The sequence below is a fragment of the Tenrec ecaudatus genome, chromosome 2, assembly GCF_050624435.1.
Source record: "Tenrec ecaudatus isolate mTenEca1 chromosome 2, mTenEca1.hap1, whole genome shotgun sequence".
Lineage (NCBI taxonomy): Eukaryota > Metazoa > Chordata > Mammalia > Afrosoricida > Tenrecidae > Tenrec > Tenrec ecaudatus.
Window position 1 is genome coordinate 221,437,660 of NC_134531.1, and position 20,747 is coordinate 221,458,406.

The 20,747-nt window shown below is 46.0% G+C and overlaps 1 long non-coding RNA gene across 1 annotated transcript in view; it reads right to left on the reverse strand.

The window, feature by feature from the left end:
• The window catches only part of LOC142439749 (uncharacterized), a 128,951-nt gene that overhangs the window by 63,897 nt on the left and 44,307 nt on the right, over positions 1-20,747 (reverse strand). Inside the window, exon 2 of the long non-coding RNA XR_012782873.1 lies at positions 9,771-9,910. This is a non-coding gene — a long non-coding RNA (uncharacterized LOC142439749). The remainder of the gene's footprint in view (positions 1-9,770; positions 9,911-20,747) is intronic.

The window sequence follows — 20,747 nt, forward strand, 5'->3', positions numbered from 1 at the left end:
TGTTTCAAGAGAAAAGTTCTTAAGAGCAAGTATGCTCATGTGCATATATTTATAGGTTTAGTATTAGGTAGCAGGTGGACATTGGGCCTCCACTCAAGTACTCACTCAACGCAAGAATACTTTGTTCTATTAAACTGGCATTCCATGATGCTCACCTTCCCGGCATAATTGCTAATGACAAAGCAGGTGCATAAGCAAATGTGGTAAAGAAAGCTGATGGTTCCTGCTATCAAAAAGATAGAGTATCTGGGGTCTTAAAGGCTTGAAGGTAAACAAGTGGCCATCTAACTCAGAAGCAAGAAAGCCCACATGGAAGAAGCACACCAGCCTGTATGACCAGGAGGTATAGAAGGGACCAGGCATCAGACATCAAAGAACAAAAAATCATATCATAGTGAATGAGGGGGAGTACAGATTGGGTGTCCAAGACCCATCTGTAGACAACTGGACATTCCCTTGCAGAAGGGTCACAGGGAGGAGACGAGCCAGTCAGGGTGCAGTGTAGCAATGATGAAACATATAACTTGCCTCTAGTTCCTAAATGCTTCCTCCCTCCACCACTATCATGATCCCAGTTCTACCCTACAAATCTGGCTAGACCAGAGGATATACGCTGGTACAGATAGGAACTGGAAACACGGGGAATACAGGGCGGATGATCCCTTCAGGATCAGTGCTGAGAGTAGCGATCCCAGGAGGGTGGAGGAAGGTGAGGTAGAAAGGGGGAACTGATTACAAGGATCTACATATAACTTCCTCCCTGGGTGGTGGACAACAGAAAAGTGGGTGAAGGGAGACGTCGGACAGTATAAGATATGACAAAATAATTTATAAATTATCAAGGGTTTATGAGGGAAGGGGGTGCAGGGGAAAAATGAGGAGCTGATGCCAAAGGCTTAAGTAGAAAGTAAATGTTTTGAGAATGATGATGGCAACACATGTACAAATGTGCTTGACACAATGGATGGATGTGTTCATTGTGATATGAGTTGTACGAGCCCCTAATAAAATGATTACATTGAAAGGAAGGAAGGAAAGAAGGAAGTAAGGAAGGAAGGAGGGAGGGAGGGAGGGAGGGAGGGAGGGAGGGAGAAAGAAAGAAAGAAAGAAAGAAAGAAAGAAAGAAAGAAAGAAAGAAAGAAAGAAAGAAAGAAAGAAAAAGAGCAAGCATGTTCATAGTTGCCGGCAACCAATGCCACCGCCCTCGGTGCTCTTCACACACCGGCACTCACCATCCACTCCTGAGAGAGGGGCCCAGGCTTCTGGGTACAATTTTTTGATGAGGACAAAAGCAAGGATGGAAGCCGAGAGGCCACACCTATCAGAAACCACCTACTTCAGAACTTAGGAGTAATTTCCCAAGTGCCCTCCCATCTTTTAAGCAGCTTGCGAGGAAGAGGACCAAGGAGAAGCGGAGCTCACTCTCTGTGGCAATGCAGGAAGCAGAAGAGGGCGTGTGCGGAGTGTTGTCTGGGTCCAGCAGCCCTTTTCCCAGCATCGAAGCCAGGCTTTCTCAAGGTGCTTTCCCTACACTGCCTTCTGAGTCTCATATCCATGCAGTAAGAGAGACACCAAGTCGCTCACTCAAGGTCACCAAGCAACTGAGGGGGGGCACAACCGGGATTCAGGGGCACAGGAGAACGTTTTTCACAGATGCTGCAACGGGTCACAAGGATAACACACGCTGTTCAAGAGCACACTACAGCCTAGAGAAGGCACTACTCTGTCCTACTCCCGCAAGCGAAGGAAGCTTTGGGCTTCCCCACACCACAGCGCCTTGCTTGGCCTGCCCCATCTCCAGCTACGTGGCACCGTGTACCCTAGAGGCCCAGATCTGGTCATGTGCTTCCTGGATAAAGGCCTGGGAATTGTAAGGCTGGCTTGTAAGTAGCTTGGCACTTGCTACTAAGCCCTGTTCCCTTTGGCTCACTTTTAGCCACTCTGTGTTCCCTCCCTCCACCAGTGGGGGCACCAAACGCAAACAAGAGCCTGGGGCAAATGCAAATAAGTCTGTGCCCACAAGTTGAGCTTGTGACAGTCATTTCATGCTTATCATCCAGCCCATCTGTGCCCTGGGCTCATGTGTGCGTCCATTCCCATACTCCCTGTCACACTGTGGAAATTTCCACCAAGAGAAAACGCCACCAAACTAGAGGAGCGGGAAGTGGCTCAGAGATGAGTGGACCTTACGGACTTCTCACCTACTCTCAGCTGAAGGCCAAGCTACTGCCCTCTCCCTCGACACAGGGAGCCTCTACTTTAGTTGTGGGTCTGGGCAGTTTCTGGTGCCTATAAGGATCTCTTCCCCATGACAGCACAACCCCTCAACAGACCTGTGAGAAGGGGAGCGTAGGAACTCCCTCAGATGCACTGCCTCCACCCTGTAGAATCTGAACACACGGTCGAATGTCCTAACCCGTGGATGCTTTCTTACCCCCAGCCCCTTGATAAGCTCCTTGTTCCAGGAAGACCAGTTGAGAACTAGGATCACACAACAACAGAAAGTTGTCCAAAGAGTTCATTTCCCCCTTTAAGGAGTGATTTCAGTCCATAAATGGGCAGTTGATTGGGGGGGGGGGGAAACCCAGCTCAACAATCTGAAATCTAAGTAGCAAATCAGCCTTTTAAACACCTCCAACCCTGAGTTTCAGAGACATGAGTGAAATGGTTTTTGCGAGCAAGTAGTTGGGCTGTAGGAAGCATGACCAATGTTGTGTCATGTTCGTTTGTTTTCTCCCCTCATTAAAAGGTCACTTTATTGGGGGCTCTTAAACTCTAATAACAATCCACACATCAACTGTATCAGGCATATTTGTACATTATGTTGCCCTGTGTGCCTCTACTGACTGCTCTCACTGCCATCGAGTCAACGACAGCTCTCAACCCTGGAGGACAGGGTGGACCTACTGCCCCTGAAGGTTTTCCAGACTATGACTCTTTCCTTGAGTAGAAAGCCTGGCCTTTCTTTTTTTTTTTTTTCTGGCCTTTCTTTGTAGTTCCCAACTGCTGACCTTGAGGCTAGCAGCCCAATTAGTAACCAGCGCACCACCAAGGCTCCGCTTCTGATAGAGAGCACAGGTTAGCCTACTCGGCGTCACCCACGCCTCTCTAGCCAATCAATGAATTCCACTCCACAGAGGCTAGAGCGCGGAGCCCACTGGTCCTGGGTGGGAAGGAGAAGGTGCACAGGAAGCTTTAATACCCACACGAACTTCTCATTAGAGGCCAGTGTTCAAAAGGAGGGAGAGCTAAGGCTACTGTCCGTAAAACATGTTCACGAGCTCGTCCCAGGATGCCTGCCTTTGTATTGTTTAAGACAGTATCCCTCTTAACGTGCTCTACTCCCATAACTGAGCCCCCCGCCCACACACACACACAAAGTCGGGATTTCCCTCCAAAACATGGGCACCGCAGCAGCAGTTTCTCCAGGAGAAGCTGCCAGCAGCTCCAGGTGCCCCTCTGCTCCTCCCTGTATGGTCCAAGCCCTGGAGTTCCACTCTGGTGCCTTTGGGTACAGACTGTCCAGGGCCCAGCCCCAGGCCCCCAGTGGAAAGAGAGAACAGGTCCTCTTGCCAAGCTCCTGAAAGTAAAGGTTGTGCACACGTATAGTTTTCAGGCAAAGGGGCTTGCTTGAATTTGGATTAGTCTTTGTCTCTTGTCAGACACTGCCACACAGGCGCCTTCCCTTCCCCCAGCAGACAAGTGGAAATTTCCACTGAAGGGCTCAATGGCTCACAGTAGGTGGGTGGGGGCGGGGCCGGGCTGGGAGTGAGCTGCAGCCCTAGCATCTCCAGGGCTGCAGGATGGAGGGAAGCAGATCACCGGGCTGGGTGGCTGTAACCTCACTAGGTGCAGGTTCCACTAAACTGCTCACCTTAAAACCCAGGCACCCTGTGCCCAGAACAGCCACATTTCTTTTTCCCTCTGTTGGGTCAGATACATTTAAAAACCCACTGTATCTGTGCAGAATCCTTCCCAATAGGCAGGAGAGCTGCTGCCAACAGAAGGAGCCCTCCAAGGCTGAGGCAGACATGCCTTGAAGGCAGCCGTGGAGCCGGGACAGAAACACGGGCCAATGGGGCAGGATGCTGGCAGGATGGCGTGAGCGCATGGGGAACGCGCTCACACATGGGAAAACACCGATGAGAACCAGAGCGTGCCAGCGCTCCCAGAATACGCTCCCAGACACACTCGGGGAGGGGAGCGAGTCAGTAAAATTCCACTGGTGCACCGTAGAGATGATTACTCTCATCCTTCTGCATGCCCATCACAATGATATTAAGTGTAATGGAGAACACTTGGAAGGTGATAGGGTAGTTTTGTAAAAATATTTAAATACATAGCTTGGGGAAAAAATATGCTGGTACCCCCTAAGGATCACCTGGGGATCTTGTTACACATGTAGATTCTGGAAGGAAAAGTCTCAGAAACCCATTTCAAGCCCTAGTTTGCGTGGGCCAGCCTGGGAACTTAATCATCCAGTTGTGACGATGGAAAACAGGTTCCCAGTTATAAACCAGACTTAGAAAAGAAGTTCTGGAACATAAGCTATTTTTCCAAAGTGGGGACTAACCACATTAGTACTAGGAATATAACTGACTGTATTTTTATTTTTGGCATACACAAGTAATATGCTTGACATACTAATAAACACCAAGAAACAGTCCCACATATAAGCCCTTCCACAGGGAAGATTTCCCAGTCAACCCTGAACTAGGAGGCCCTCTCCTGCCTGACTGCTTTTCTACCCTTTTTTTTTGGGACATCTTGGCAGTGTGGGTGTCATTCCACATGACAGGAAGTACCTGTTAGCAGGGACGTGCTGGGGAGCTGCACCTCCCAGGCTTCAGTGGAACCCTCTGGGCACATGATGTTGGTAAGTGCCATCAAGTCCACTCTACCCTCTGCACAACAGGTGGCGACACCGCCCAGTCCTGAGCCCACTGTTGCATACATTGTCTCAGTCCATCTCCTTGAGGGCCTTCCTTGTTTCCGCTGCCCTTCCCCTTTATCAAGCATCTGTCCTCTTCTCTCCTAACAGTATGCTCAAAGTATGTTCTTACTTCTAAGGAACACATTGGCCTCACTTCTTCCAAGACAGATCATTTGTTCGTTTTAGAAGTCCAAGGTATCTTCAGCATTCCTCACCAGAACCACAATTCAAATGCATCAATTCTTCATCGGTCCTCCTTCCTCATTCAATGTCCAATTTTCACAGGCATATGAGGCAATGGAAAATAGCATGGCTTGGGTCAGGTGCAACTTAACTTTTCAAAATAATATCCTTGCTTTGTAATACTCGAAGGAGGTTTTGTACAGCAGATTTACCTAATACAACAGGCATGCTTTGTTCTCTTGACTGCTGTTTCCACGAGGACTGACTACGGAACCAAGCAAGATGAAAATCCTTGACCACCTCAATCTTTTTCCTTCATACCAGGATGCTACCTAATGGTTCAATGGTGAGAGTTTTGGTCATTGTTACATTGAGTCAAAACCCATACTGAAGGCTGCAATTCTTGATCTTCATCAACAAGTGCTTCAAGTCCTCCTCACTTTCTGCAAGCAAGGTTCTGTCAGCTGCATAGTGCAGGTTGTTAATAAGCCTTCCTCCAATTGCAATCCAGCATCTCGGATTATGTGCTCAGCATACAGACTGGAACAAGTATGGTGAGAGGAAACAAGTCCAACACACACCTGTCCTGCTTTTAAACCGGGAAGTATTCCCTTGTTCTGTTCACACAAGTGCCTCTTGATCCACGCACAAATTCCATATGAGCACAATGAAGCCTACTGGGATTCCCATTCTTCTCAAGGCTACCCGTTGTTTGTTATGATCCACACCATTGAAGGCCTTTCCATAGACAATGAAACACAAGTACACATCTTCCTGGTACTCTGCATATATAGGACATACCGTTTCTCCTGGGAGCCCTGGTAGTGTAGGGGGCTACTCATTGGGCTGCAATCCACAGGGTCAGAAGCAGGAAACCACCAAGAGCCCCGCAGGAGAAACACTGGGTTTTCTACGCCCGGACATAGTTACAGTCTCAGAAACCCATAGCGGTCACTATGAGCAAGCACTGACTCGATGGCAGTGTGTTTCTGGTGAGATTTCTCCCAGTAAAATGTCAGAGGAAGAAGCAGGTACATTCACTGAGCCACAGTGCAATGCAGACAGATGGCCAGCAGCCCCTCGGGGAGAGCTGTCTGGGAAGTCTGGAAGATGACGGGCTATGCTCGGGAAGCAGGACCTAGAGTTTATTATTCAAACAGGATTCAAATCAGTGCCACCCCAAAATTACAGACAGGTGTCCGGGCCTCCAGGGCCACACAAAAAGAGCCTGAACCTTGAATGCTGTGCCTATAAAAGTGACAAGCTCACTGTTTCTTCCTGGCCACCTAGCATAGTGCCTAGCACAGAATCTGCTGAGCAAATATCACACACCTTTCGCTGGAAATGTGTAATGCATGCAAAAAACTGACGGCATGAACAAAATGCCCAGTACAAATGTAGTTGGGGTCAGTGACTATTTGGGGGGTACGCTGAGGCGGGGGGAGAAGCTGACGAAAGCCAAGAGATTATCAGACAGATCTTAAATTCCACATTGCAAATTTCTGATGCACTGAACTCCCAATCTTTCTCCAGGTCACTTTAAAATGCACTAGCCCCTCGTGTCCTTCTTTACCCAAAGTCACTGTGGAGAAGAGTAAGGGATGCTTCACAAAGGACAGGCAGCCTGGGAGCTGAGGATAGGAGCTGAAGGTACCTGCTGACTGCCAACAGGCTTCTCACTGTTGTAAGGGACTAAAAGGGACCCCGATTATACCTATCAAATAGCTGCCTGCTGCTAACTGATCATAGCCCAGTCCGCACCGCCCCGCCCCCCACCTTTAGAAGGGCCCTCTCTACAGAATGAGTGTTTCAGAGATGACACTGGGGACATACAGCCTTGACCACATTAAGTCCAGAAATCAGCAACTCCCAGGAACAGAGGTTTGAACCTGAATCCCCATCTCTCCTTCTGTGTCTACATACTGTGTGCAAGTAATGCACTTGAAGAGCATTGTTTCTCTCCTTGGCAAGCCCAACCTGAACTATGCTTAGGAGCAGAAAAAACCCCTATTAAGTGTACACGGACTAGGTGTCTGCATATGCGTCCCTGGCTAGGCGGAGGCATCTTGCAGGGATGGGGTCCAGGAAGGAGGGTCTGTCTTACCACTACAGGCCTGGCTCAATTCCATAAACAAAAGGGAAACTCCATCACCCTCCATCTCACCACCCCTCACCCAGAGGCCTGGAACCGAAATGGGCTAGCACAGGCCATCCCTGCAGTTATGAATGAGATCCGTCCCTAGCCGGGTCTTTAAGAATTTGTAGGTCAGCAGGAAAGAGATGCATGCAGTTCTCATTTAGCTTTACTTTAGCGCGAGGAAAGGCTGTGAGCCATCCTCGTGATTTCAAAGCTGCATGTGCAGCAAGTGAAGGGGGCTGGGGTGGGGATGTTGTGAGTAGGGCTGGGTTCCATCTCTGAGGGGGGGAGGAGTTTGCCTAACATTAAAGCAGGGCCTCACAGCCATGTCACCCAGCCAAACATGACGGCTGACCACACCAATCTGAATGTGTCCCAGTCCAGCCGAGAGCCACTCTCCTGCATCAGGCTGCTGAAAGGGCTGTGGCTCTTCAGTCTTCCATTGCAGGTCTTCCACCTGCAAACACTCCCATTCTGGTCACCAAGACTCAAAACAGACACGCCCAGGTCTGCTCCTGTGTGCTTCACTGGCCATCACAGAGCCAGTCGGAAGCCCTGCATGGAGGGCCCGTAGGACTTGTTCTTAAGACCGGGATTCCTAACCCAGGGACTGCCAGTGCCATGGATCTCAAAATGTAGTGTCCAGACAAGCAGCATCAGCACCGCCAGTTACCGTCTAGCTGACTGAGTCATGGCGACCCCACGTGTGTCAGAGTCGAACTGTGCTCCCAGGGTTCCAATGGCTGATTTTTCAGAAGTAGATTACCAGGTCTTTCTTCCAAGGTACCTCTGGGTGGCCCTTTCATTTAGCAGCTGAGCAATTAATCATACTGGGGCTCAGGGCACATGTCAGAAGTGGGAACCTTAGGATGCTGGTCACGTGAGCTGTCCGCAAAGCCAGGTCCTGTCCTTGGAAGAGAGCGGGAAGCGGCGGTCCTACTGCACGCCACTGCAGGCACCAGACGAAGGAGGGCGCTGCTGCTGGCAGGGCGCGGACTGCTCTCCCTGGTCAGCCTTCCGTCAGAGAACCTGGCCCATCGGTTCTTGGCCAAATTGACTTGTGTCTCTTCAATCAAAAAGGCAGAAGGGTCAGCGCTTGCTGTTAAAATCAGACCCCTTTGGGGTTAAATTGTTCATTTTTCAAAGACATGGGCACACACGCTCTCATCTCTCGTTGTTATTTTGTTTGTGGGAGAAGACTAGGCACCGTGCATTTCATGTTGCCTAGCAACGCCTCGGGAACTCTCTTCCGAGGTGCTTCTCAAGAAGCCGAACACCGGCACAAAACAAGATGAAACAACCGCACGGTAAGGCTACGGAACAGACCTCATCCAGACAGAGGGTGTGTGCAGTACGAAGGAGGCGCCAGGCAGAGGCATGGACCCACGGGCAGCACCTGCACCAGCCCCCGTGAAGCATGGGCTAGCAGCAGCAGGCACACAGCTCCCGGCATTGTCCACTGTGCAGTGATTGCCCCAGGAGCTCCCCCAGACAATGGGGCGAGAGCCTCTCACTGAGTTCAGGCCTGAGGAGCAAAGACGCCAAGAAGCTCAACCACTTGCTCAAGGCCAGAGAGTGGAGGCCTCTAAGCCTGGACATTCCCCACGATGCAAAAAATGCTCCCAGCTTCTCCGGGCCCTACTTCTAGAGACCCTAACAACATGAGAGTGCCCCCTCGCCCCCCTTTGTTCCAGAGACCACAGGAGCAAAGATGGCACCACTGGGGCTTACAGATGCTTGAACCAACCCAGCAAACTGGCTTCAAACGTTTCTACAAAGCTATTACTACAAACTCAAATCCCTGACATATGTTTCAGGAAATAATTGTATGCCGTGGGGAAAAAAATCCATTATAGAAAGTTATGATTCTTGGTTGGGGGTAGATAAACCCATTTTTCTCTTGTGAGTAGGTTCTGATTATGTGCATTAGCCCTAAAAGGCACTACTTGCCTGTTATCTGAAACCCACGCATTTCCAAAGGCTGCTCGCATGGGTACTGTGGAAAACACATTGCCTACTGTGGTCCCAAAGCCATGAGGTAAAGTGATGCCAGAGGGAAAAGGGCCTTTGTGGGCCAGGCAATCTTTCCTCCAGCAAGAACATGGGAGCCAGCTGCTCCTGGCATGGCCGCTTTGTGCGCCCACATTCTGGTTTGTGAGGCTGACCGAGTAAGACCCTGGGGGGGGGGGCACAAATGGTTAATGCCCATGGCTGATACCTGCAAGCTCAGGGTCTCCAGTCCACCCAGAAGGCCCTTGGGAAACAAGCCTGGTGATAATGGGCCACTGGAAACCCTGCAGAGCACAGCTGTACTCTCATTCACAGGGGGTTGCCAGGAGCCATCAACTCAATGGCAACTGGCATTCAGGGCAGAGTGACTGCCCACAGCACTACGCAGGGGTACACTGGAACACCGCCTGAGGGAACTTCCGCCTCCTGGCACAATCGGAGGACTGTTCCCTTACAATCAGTTCTAAAACAAATTAAAGAGTACAATTAATTCACCAAGCAACCTACCCTCCTCTCGTGTGCTTCTGACTGTGGGCAGAGATCTTATACGGGAGTGCTCGTTCACCAAGGTTTTCCAAGTTCCTCACGATTGCGCCTCTGTCCATCAGGGCTTCTATCGTACGTTTCAACGCAGCGCTGGTCTCTGGCTGTTCATTGTTTTCGTTGTTATAAGGAAAAACAAAATTTTTAAAAAGCACATTAGCATCAAGATAAGGAACTGGAATGGTTGGCTGGCCAGTTCCTGTAACACCAGCAACTTATGTACAGACAACTTTAAAAAGACATTTTCAGTCAAGGAGTGCGTCTGTCCACAGATATGAAGATGCTGAAGACCCAGGCCTTGAGGGATCAGGGGGTCCAGGGAGCAGGCCCTAATGAGTGGTTTCCCCATCACCTCAGTCGTTGTAACCTGTAACTCATACTTCAAAGTCCAAGGGAAGTGGATTTTATTGGCAGGACGCCTTGATTGAGCACCCCACCAAAATCACAGCCTGTATGTAGTAAAACCGGGTTATCCCCCCAAAATAAACAGGGAGAGAGTAGCCAGGTTATGTAAGACACAATCTTTGCCCTACTAGAGTTTACCATTTACTTACAGGATTAATACATACAAATACAGAAGGCCTGAAGGCAGAATGCAGAAAATGGCATAAAGACTCCACGGCTCATAGAAGGAAGACTCACATTCAGTTGGGAGGTTTTCTCTGACGGGGAAAGAAGCGAGGAGCCAAGTGCTGAGTGAAGGGCAAGAAAGGATGCGTGTGCTGGGGACCATCAGGCAGAGCAGCCCTGAATGAAGCACAGGACACGAAGGGTTGCGTTCTTCCCACATGGAAATGAATCGACAGGTCCAGCTGGCTGAGCTGATGTCTACCAATCATTTACGGAATAAATAACACCAGTTCTACCCAAGCACTTCCTGACAATGGAAGGAGTGAACAGTCTTCAACTCTTTCTAGGAAGTCAGCCCTGCTCTGATCCTAATATCTGACAAGAGACATTACAAAGCAAGACACTCCAGACCAATGTCCCTCATGAACACAGCCAGTAAACGTAAAACACATTTTTAACAGGAGTTTTTAAAATATACTCCAACAACATATGAAGAGAGTAACTATCATAGCCAAATGTGTTCACCCGGAAATACAGGGTGGGTTTTAACAGGTAAGGGGGGAAAAAAATCAATTTTAGAAAACTCTACTAGTAAATAAACCAACCCCACCCTCTCCAAAAAATTCAGAGTTGAAAAATAAAATTATAGTACAATAAAGAATAAATGTTTATTACAAAAATAAATTCAAACAATACAAAATCCTATCATCATGAGATAAAAGACATTTGTTTCTGGCTAGCTCTTCCTGGCTATGTGTACACACACACACACACACACACACACACACACACACACACAATCAGAAGGACTTGCTTTACAAGGGTCAGCTGAAGAGCAATGTGGGCAGGAGGGGAGATGTGAGGAAGAGGATGCTACAATGTGGTGGTCAGGAGAACGGTATGACCACGACCAGCTAAAGGGAATCTGGAGTATCAGATGAGGACAATAAACAATGAATTTGGTTTGGAATGTGCCAGGTCTGAGATGCCCACAGAATCTCTTGGTTGACCATCCAAGATGAAAACCTCAAGGTTAAAAAAAAAAAAAAGAAAAGAAAACCTCAAGGTTAAACCAAGAAGCTGGTTAGAAACACACCTTGAAGCGTCTAAATGGAAGGGTGCTGGTGGGACACAGTAGTTAACCACTGGGTTGTGATCCACACAATCAGTAATTCAAAAGCACCAGCAAGCTCCGAAGGAGAAAGACATGAGTTTTCTACTCCCAGCAAAGAGTATTGGAAAGCCAGAGGGGCAGTTCTACTCTGTCCTACAGGGCCGCCGTGAGTGGGAAGCAGCTGGATGGCATTGAGTTTGGTTTAGTTATGGTGACCACTCTCATTTACTGTTCAACTGCCATATGCCCAACAACAGGTTAGCTTTATTTTACATACTAACATTCACACACACACACACACACACACACACACACACACACACACACACACAGCAAACACTAGCTACTGATTTGAAAATTCCCAAAGTGGAAGGGCAAGGTCAAAGAAATACTGACAAAGTCAGAGGAGGAGGCCAGAGGTTGACCATGAAAGGACACTTCAGACAAAGAGACTCTGAAGCACAGTGGGAACAGGAGGGCGGGTGACCTCCCAGTGCCTCGTTTCAGATTGATTGAGAAATTTTAAAAAAACATGACAAGTTTAAGTCTGTGGTAACCAGAGACAATCTACTATATTCCTTTTAAGTCTCCTTTCTGTCCATCCCTGCTGAGGTTAAGTATTAGCTCCAGATGCAGAAAAAGAAATGCTTCCTTTCATTTCATATTGTAGGCAGCCCCTAGGCATTTACAAAATTCCTATAAAAGAGTTATGCTTACAGTGCTTATATATTTCACCAAACGTAATATGAAACTAATTTCCTAAAAGCAATTAAAAACCAGGGCCAAACTCTCTACCCACCAAACATATAATATATATAATATCTACAGCAACGTCACCTTATGCTTACCTACAAATGCATTTTATAGAGCTTTAATCACCATGAAGACTGAACTCTTCTTTGGATGCATTAGTTCACAAAGACAAATCCATGTTTCTGTATAAGTCTCATTATTAACCACAGGATAACATCTCATATCATTAAAAATAGTAATTTCTTGACCTGGCATTTTATCAATTAACTTGTGATTAGATGAATATTCTTTCCAAATAAAGAATGGTTAAGTTTAGGAACAACAATAAACCTTTGCTTATAACCTCCTGAATATAGTCATACATTTTAATTTCAGCTCTGCCTGATTAAAAAGGAATATATCTCAATTGTAATGTTAGCCTAAGTAAAGCCATTTTATATGAAGCAAACATTCTGCACCAGTCCTAAAGTGCAACCACAGGCCTTACAGCGTTCTCAGAAAAAAAACCAAATAGTCCCTTGTCCCTAGAACTAGCAATAGACTATCCTGTACCAGGAAATTGTGCAACCTCAAAATCTGCTTCTGTACCAGCTTGCTAGCTCAGCTGAGCTGCTTAACCACAAAGTCTGCTTCTGCACCAGCTTGTTTGCTCAGCTGCTGCTCAACTGTTTGATGAAACCTTATAAAAACCTAGGTCTGCAAGCAGAGGGGACTGGCCAGCCAAGCTCCCTCTTCCTTTCAGGCTGCTGGTCCTTGCGCAGGCTCTTCTGCTTTTTTTGTTAATAAACTTTTTTATTTCTTTCACTCTTACGTCTCAGATATTCTTGTCCAGCTTATGTACAACACAATAAGTCTTTCTTGTTTAAATTCCAAGTTGCAGTGTTTACAGTAAGCATGGAGCATAAATGACAATTTTCTTCTCACACCTGTCAAAAAGGTAGGAAAGACTGCCTAACAAGAAAATAACTTTGAAGATGTTTTCAGGAGACTTGGGTAAAAAGAAAACCCCAAAACCTATTCAGCGCATGTAGATGTGTGAATACCAGCATTCATTTCACTGAAATTACACACTACCCAAAGCTCAAAAAGAACAACAAAAATATTTGTTTGTTAAGTTGCTCAAGGAGTCTCAAGATACCTTAACCCCATCACTGTAAACCAAAGGATAGGCAAACTGTGGCCTGTGGGCCACATCCTGCCAGCCACCTCTTTCAGTAAATGAAGTTTTATTGTTAACACAGCACTTGCGCATTATAATGCCTAAGGCTTCTTTTGTGCTAATGGAAGAGTTGTAATTACAGCACACTGCATGGACCACAAAGCAGGCCCCTTGCTCTCTCCATGGCGGATGGGCTGGGGGATGCTGGTAGGGCCTCAATCTACTGCCCTTAAGCTAGACGCAGTAAAGGCATGAATCTAGCCCAATGTCTGAGGTACAGATGGTGAAGGGCCCCTGGACGGGTCACCACAAAGACATGCAGGGGACCAGCCTAATAACCCCTCAGTCTGACTAACCACAGGATTCACAGGGTCTGCTAGCAATAGTCTTTGTTACTCCCACCCAAGGACCTTAGTTTTCTTGAGGGGTCTTGGTAAGAGGGTGGGGGGAACATAATGATTCTCTGATTCAGCTATGAATGATGATTAACAGGGTTCATTGTGATTGCTATCCTGCTTAGTACAAAATGAGCCATCTCAGAAGCAGGAAAAGAGTAATCTCACTATCAGCAAAAGCACTGCATCAGGGGTGGAGCATTTCTTCTGGATCCACTTTGTACCTCTGCTCGAGAGACAGTGTTCAACAGAGCAGCAGCAGAACCAGGACTCGGGGCATGAGATAAGAGTGGTGAACTTCCTAGCCCACAGAGCTGGAGCCAGTGGCTTACCTGTAGGTATTTGCCAACAGTGGCAAAGGAACTTTGCAACATTGCCCTATCAGGGCTGAGGTCAGGCCAAAAGGCGGAAGGCCAGAGAGAAGTGCCTGAGAGTGCGAGAGAAGAGACTACCCTGGCTGAACAAGGTATCCGAACATTTCTCACCCGAATTTAACCTGCTAATTCCTCTAATAATCCCCAGAGTCGTAAGTATTGCATTGTCTGTGAATTCCGTGTAGCTTTTACAAGGAATTCTCAAACCCAGCCACAGAAGTAGAGTGCAGTAGGAAGGACAGTTGGTGCTTGACTAGGGTTTAGAGGGATGACCAATGCTTTGTTGCAACTGGCTTTGGGAGCCAGAAGAGGTCATATGGAGCCCCGCACTATTTCCTCAATGGGGTTCTACAAACTTACTAACCAACTTCCTCATTGCCAATAGAGCCAGTTAGCAACTTTAGCTGTCCTTATTCAGTGGAAGTGATTCATCTTTTCCCACCCTTGTCTGTCTGTTGTGCTGTGGTGAGTTCTGTGTGGCTCTGCAGAGATACTAGCAGGGTCACCCGTGGTGCAGGGATTTCAGTGGTGCCCCAAACTAAGAACGACTTGGAAGAAGGAACAGGCAGTCCACTTCTGACAAAACAGTTGCTGCAAACTTTATGAATCGTAGCGGAACACTGTCTGCTGTACCACCAGAAGTGAGCCACTCAGGTTGGAAGGCACACAAAACGCGACTGAGGCAGCGTTACCTTCTCAAAGTAGAGCTGACCTGAATGAAGCGGATGGAGTAAAGCTTTCGGTTCCTTCATTTCCTGATGCAACAACACTCAAAACAAGAGGAAACAGCTGTAATCAAAATATGAGATGTATGAAGTATGAATCTAGGAAAATTGGAAGGCAATGAAAATAAGTGGAATTCATAAAGATAGAAATCCTAAACATTAGCGAGGTAAATGAACTGCAGTTGTCCACTAATCCAGGAATGAAAAATTAAAGAGGAATGGCAGCGCACTTATCATTTCAAACAGAACATCTCGACGTTGATCTTGAGGCACAACGCTGTCTGTGATAGGGTAACAGCCACACGGCTACAGGGAAGACCACTTAGGGCAATATTCACATTTAAACACCAGCCACGAATGCCAAAGATGAGGAAAGAATATTTTTTACCAACTTCTTCTGTCGGAAACTAATAAAGCATGCAATCCAGATGTGCTTGGTAATCACTGGTGGTTGGAAGGCAAACTTTGGAACCAAGAAGGATCAGTAGTTGGGAAAGGCCTTGGTGATAGAAATGACCCTGGAAACGACAAGGTATAATTCTGTAAGATCTCCAACTTATGCGTTGTCTATACCTTCTTGCAGCATACACAAGAACTAAGCACATGGACCTCGCTGAGTGGCATACACAGTAAATCAAATTGACAACATTTTGTGGAAAGAAATGATGGAGAATCTCAAAAGCATCAGTTAGATCAAAGTAAAGGAGTCAACTATGAAACAGACCACCATTTGCTAAAGAAAATAAAAACACGTTCACAAGAGCAGAAGTACAACTGTGAGTAAGCCCCAATCCAAATGTAGAAGACATCTCAAGAATAGGTTTGATGAACTGGACACCACTGACTGACCAGGTAAGTTGTGGGATGAAATTAGGACATCATACATGAATAAAACACAGGGTTGTTAAAAAGATAGTCTAACAGGCTTGAAGGTAAACAGTGGCCATCTAGCTCAGAATCAACAAAGTCCACATGCAAGAAGCACACCAGTCTGTGTGATCATGAGGTGTCGAAGGGATAAAATCCTATCTTTGAGAATGAGGGGCAGTGTGGAGTAGGGATCCAAAGCCTATCTGTAGGCAACTGGACAACTCCTTACAGAAGGGTCGTGGGGAGGAGACGTACCAGTCAGGGTACAGTGTAGTACCAATGAAACATATAACTTTCCTCTAGTTCTTAAATGCTTCCTCCCCTCCACTATCATGATCCCAATTCTACCTTACAAATTCGGCTAAACCAGAGGTACACTGGTACAGGTACAAACTGGAAACACAGGGAATCCAGGACAGATGAACTTTTTAAGACCAGTGGTGAGAGTGGTGATACCAGGAGGGTGGAGGGAAGGTGGGGTAGAAAGGGGGAACTGATTATAAGGATCTACATATAACGCCCTCCCTGGGGTACAGACAACAGAAAACTGGGTGAAGGGAGACGTCAGACAATGTAAGACATGACAAAATAATAATAATTTATTATTATCAAGGGTTCGTGAGGGAGGGGGGAGCAGAGAGGGAGGGGAAAAATGAGGAGCTGATACCAAGGGCTCAACTAGAAAGCAAATTTTTTGAGAATGATGATGGCAACAAATGTGCTTGACACAAAGGATAGATGTATGGATTGTGATAGGAGTTGTATGAGCCCCCAATAAAATAATTTTTTTAAAAAAAGATAATCTAGAAACGACTCTTCTTAAAAACGGATATAACTTAAATGAGCCAAAAGAGGGATCAAATCAGATGTTACATTTTGGCCTGACTATATCTGCTATAACCATCTCTACAATACTGTCTGATAAGAAGGCTACTCACATCTCTCAACTATGGAATGTAACGGACACTTCATCTATGTGCTAAATCCTGAAAATGAATTTTGGGCTTCCACTGTCATCCGTAGCCTTCTGCAAACCATGCGCTCACAATTTGAGCTCTATACCTTTCCCTCCTTTGGATTTGGATTATATTTTTTACAATCCTTAGATCACATAGGCTGAGTGCTTCTTCCATGCTGATGTAGTTGACACCTCACTTAGATGGCTGATTATTTCAAGACAAGCCTTAAGACCCCAGAGGCTATTCTTTCTGATAGGCAGGCACCATCTAGTTTCCTCACATTTTGCTGCAGCACCCATGTCTTCGGTGATTTCTTCATGAGGGCGATTATCAAGCAGGGATATGTCATTAGAAGTAATTGTTTTAGTCAAGACTGTTAATTCTCTCTTTTTAAAAAAATCTTTTTATTGGAGGCTCATACTTTTATCACAATCCATACATACATCAATTGTGTCAAGCACATATGTACATTCATTGTCCTCATCATTCTCAAAACATTTGCTCTCCACTTGAGCCCCTGACATCAGCTCATTTTCCCCCTTCCCTCACCCCTCTTATGAAACCTTGATAATTTATAAATTACTATTTTGTCATATCTTACACTGTCCAACATCTCCCTTCACCCACTTTTCTGTTGTCCATCCCCAGAAAGGTTATATGTAAATCCCTGTAATGGATCTAGCTAGATGGCCACTTGTTTACCTTCAAGTCTTTGAGACCCTAGATGCTGTATCCTTTTATAGCCAGGCTCCATCTAGCTCAGAAGCAACAAAGCCCACAAGGAAGAAGCACACCAGCCTGTGTGAACATGAGGTGTCGAAGGGATCAGGTATCAGGCATCAAAGAACAAAAAAATCATATTGTTGTGTGCTCACTTTCCTAATACAATCACTGAAGACAAATGGGTGCCTAAGCAAAAGTGGTCAAGAAAGCTGATGGCGCCTGATATAGCGTCTGGGGTCTTAAAGGCTTGAAGAAGTGGCCATCTAGCTCAGAAGTAACAAAACCCACATGGAAGAAGCACATCAGCCTGTGTGACCATGAGGTGTCGAAGGGAACAGGTATCAGGCATCAAAGAACAAATAATCAAATCATTGTGAAAGAGAGGGAGTACGGTGTGGGGACCCAAAGCCCATCTGTAGGCAACTGGACATCCCCTTACAGAAGGGTCGCAGGGAGGAGATAAGCCAGTCAGGGTGCTGTGTAGCAACGATGAAACATACAACTTTCCTCTAGTTCCTAAATGCTTCCAGCCACCCACTCACCCACTATCATGATCCCAGTTCTACCTTACAAATCTGGCTATGCCAGAGGATGTACACTGGTACATATAGGAATTGGAAGCACAGGGAATCCAGGACAGATGATCACTTCAGGACCAGTGGTGAGAGTGGCGATACCGGGAAGGTGGAGGGATGGTGGGGTGGGAAGGGGGAACCGATTACAGGGATCTATATATAACATCCTCCCTGGGGAACTGATAACAGAGATGTAGGTGAAGGGAGATGTTGGACAGTGTGTGATATTACAAAATAATAATTTATAAATTATCAAGGGTTCATGAGGGAGGGGGAAGCATGGAGGGAGGGGAAAAATGAAGAGCTGATACTAAGGGCTCAAGTAGAAAGCAAATGTTTTGAAAATGATGATGGCAACAAATGTACAAATGTGCTTGACACAATGGATGGATGTATGGATTGTGATAAGAGTTGTATGAGCCCCCAATAAAATGATTTTAAAAACACCAAGATTTAAAAAAAGAGAATAAATTATCAATGGGACATGGGGAAGGGAGGGGGGCAAATGAGCTGATACCAAGTAGAAAAAAAATGCTTTGAAAAAGATGATGACAACATATATACAAATGTGTTTGACACAATGGATATAAGTATGGATTGTGATAAGAGCTGTAAGAGCCCCAATAAAATAAAAACTAAAAAAGAAAGTAAATGTATAGAAAAGAACAATGGCAATATATGTACAAATATGTCTGCTACAAATAAGATATGGATTGTAACAAGAGTTGTAAGGGCCCCCAATAAAATAATCTTAAAAAAGAACAAGTGATCCAAATCGGTGGTGAGGAGGGTGTAGGAGGCCTGGTAGGGCATCATCAAGGGTAATGTAACTGAGAGGAATTACTGAAACCCAAATAAAGGCTGAGCATGCTAGTGGGACAACAGAAAAGTCAAAGAAAATAGAGGAAAGAGCTAAGAGGCAACAGGCAGTTATAGAGGTCTAAACAAAGGCATGTATATACATAAACATATTTATATATGAGAATGAGGAAATAGATCTATGTGCATATATTTACAGGTTTAATATTAACTTCCCTGTTGGTCTAATTATGTCAGTAATTTTGTACCCAAAGGGGTACATGGCTTTGCATAAAATTTCTTGTTTTATATTGTAGGCCTGTAGTTCTTAAGAAATTACTCATTTTAATCTCTCTAGTAGACATTCCAGGTATGATAAACTTTAATACACAGTTAACACTTACCCTGAGCCACACTCGGGATTACCACCAGGGAGGTTACAGTAGCAGATTGACATTGGGCCTCCACTCAAATACTCTCTCAATGCAAGAATACTTTATTCTATTAAACTGGCATTCCATGAGGCTCCCCTTCCAGACACAGTTGTTGAACACAAAGCGGGTACATAAGCAAATGTGGGGAAGAAAGCTGATGGTGCCTGGCTATCAAAAGATACAGCATCTAGGGTCTTAAAGATCTGAAGGTAAACAAGTGGCCATCTAGCTGATAAGCAACAAAGCCCACTTGGAAGAAGCACACTAGCCTGTGTGATCACAAAGTTTGAAAGGGATCAGTTATCAGGCATCAAAGAACAAAAAATCCTATTGTGTGCTAACCTCCCTGATACAATCACTGAAGACAAATGGGTACATAAGCAAATGTGGGCAAGAAAGCTGATGGTGTCCAGCTATAGAAAGACAGAGATAGCATCTGGGATCTTAAAGGCTTGAAGGTAAAACAAGCGGCCATCTAGCTCAGTAGCAACAAAGTCCACATGGAAGAAGCACAGCAGCCTGTGTGAGCACGAGGTGTCGATGGGATCAGGTATCAGGTATCAAAGCACAAAAAAGCAAATCAATGTGATGAGGGGAAGCGCAGATTGGAGACTCAAGACCAATCTGTAGGCAACTGGACATCCCCTTTCAGAAGGGTCACGGGCAGGAGACGAGCCAGTCAGGGTGCAGTTTAGCAATGAAACATACAACTTTCCTCTAGTTCCTAAATGCTTCCTCCACCCACCCCCCAATATCATGATCCCAATTCTACCTTATAAATCTGGCTAGACCAGAGGATGTACACTGGTACAGATAGGAACTGGAAACACATGGAATCTAGGACGGATGATCCTTCAGGACCAGTGGTGAGAGTGGCGATACCAGGAGGGTGGAAGGAGGGTTGGGTAGAAAGGGGGAACTGATTACAGGGATCTACATATAACCTCCTCCCTGGGGGGGCGGACAACAGAAAAGTGGGTGAAGGGAGACGTTGGACAGTATACGATAAGACAAAATAATAAGTTATAAATTATCAAGGGTTCATCAGGGCAGGGGTAGCAGGGAGGGAGGGGAAAATGAGGAGATGGTGTCAGGGGCTTACATGGAGAGCAAATGTTTTGAGAATGATGAGAGTAATGAATGTACAAATGTGCTTTATACAAATGATGTATGTATGGATTGTGATAAGAGTTGTATGTGCCCCTAATAAAATGATTTTTAAAAAATTCAGTAGGAACCAGGCTGGAACACTGACTAAGGAAAGTGAAAATATTCAAAATGCGTTCTCAATCGTGACCACTTACCTGTTTGGATGATTATAAACATCTAACCTGTGAGTAAGTGACTAGAAAAGCAGCACTGATGGGCTTTTAGAAGTCACAGAACGGTTGGCTTTTGAGACCTAAACGGTTTTACCACTTTGCCTATTGTGGCGGTTAGATTTGACACCAACTTGAGGCTACCTGTGTGAAGAAGACGAGGAGGGAGATCA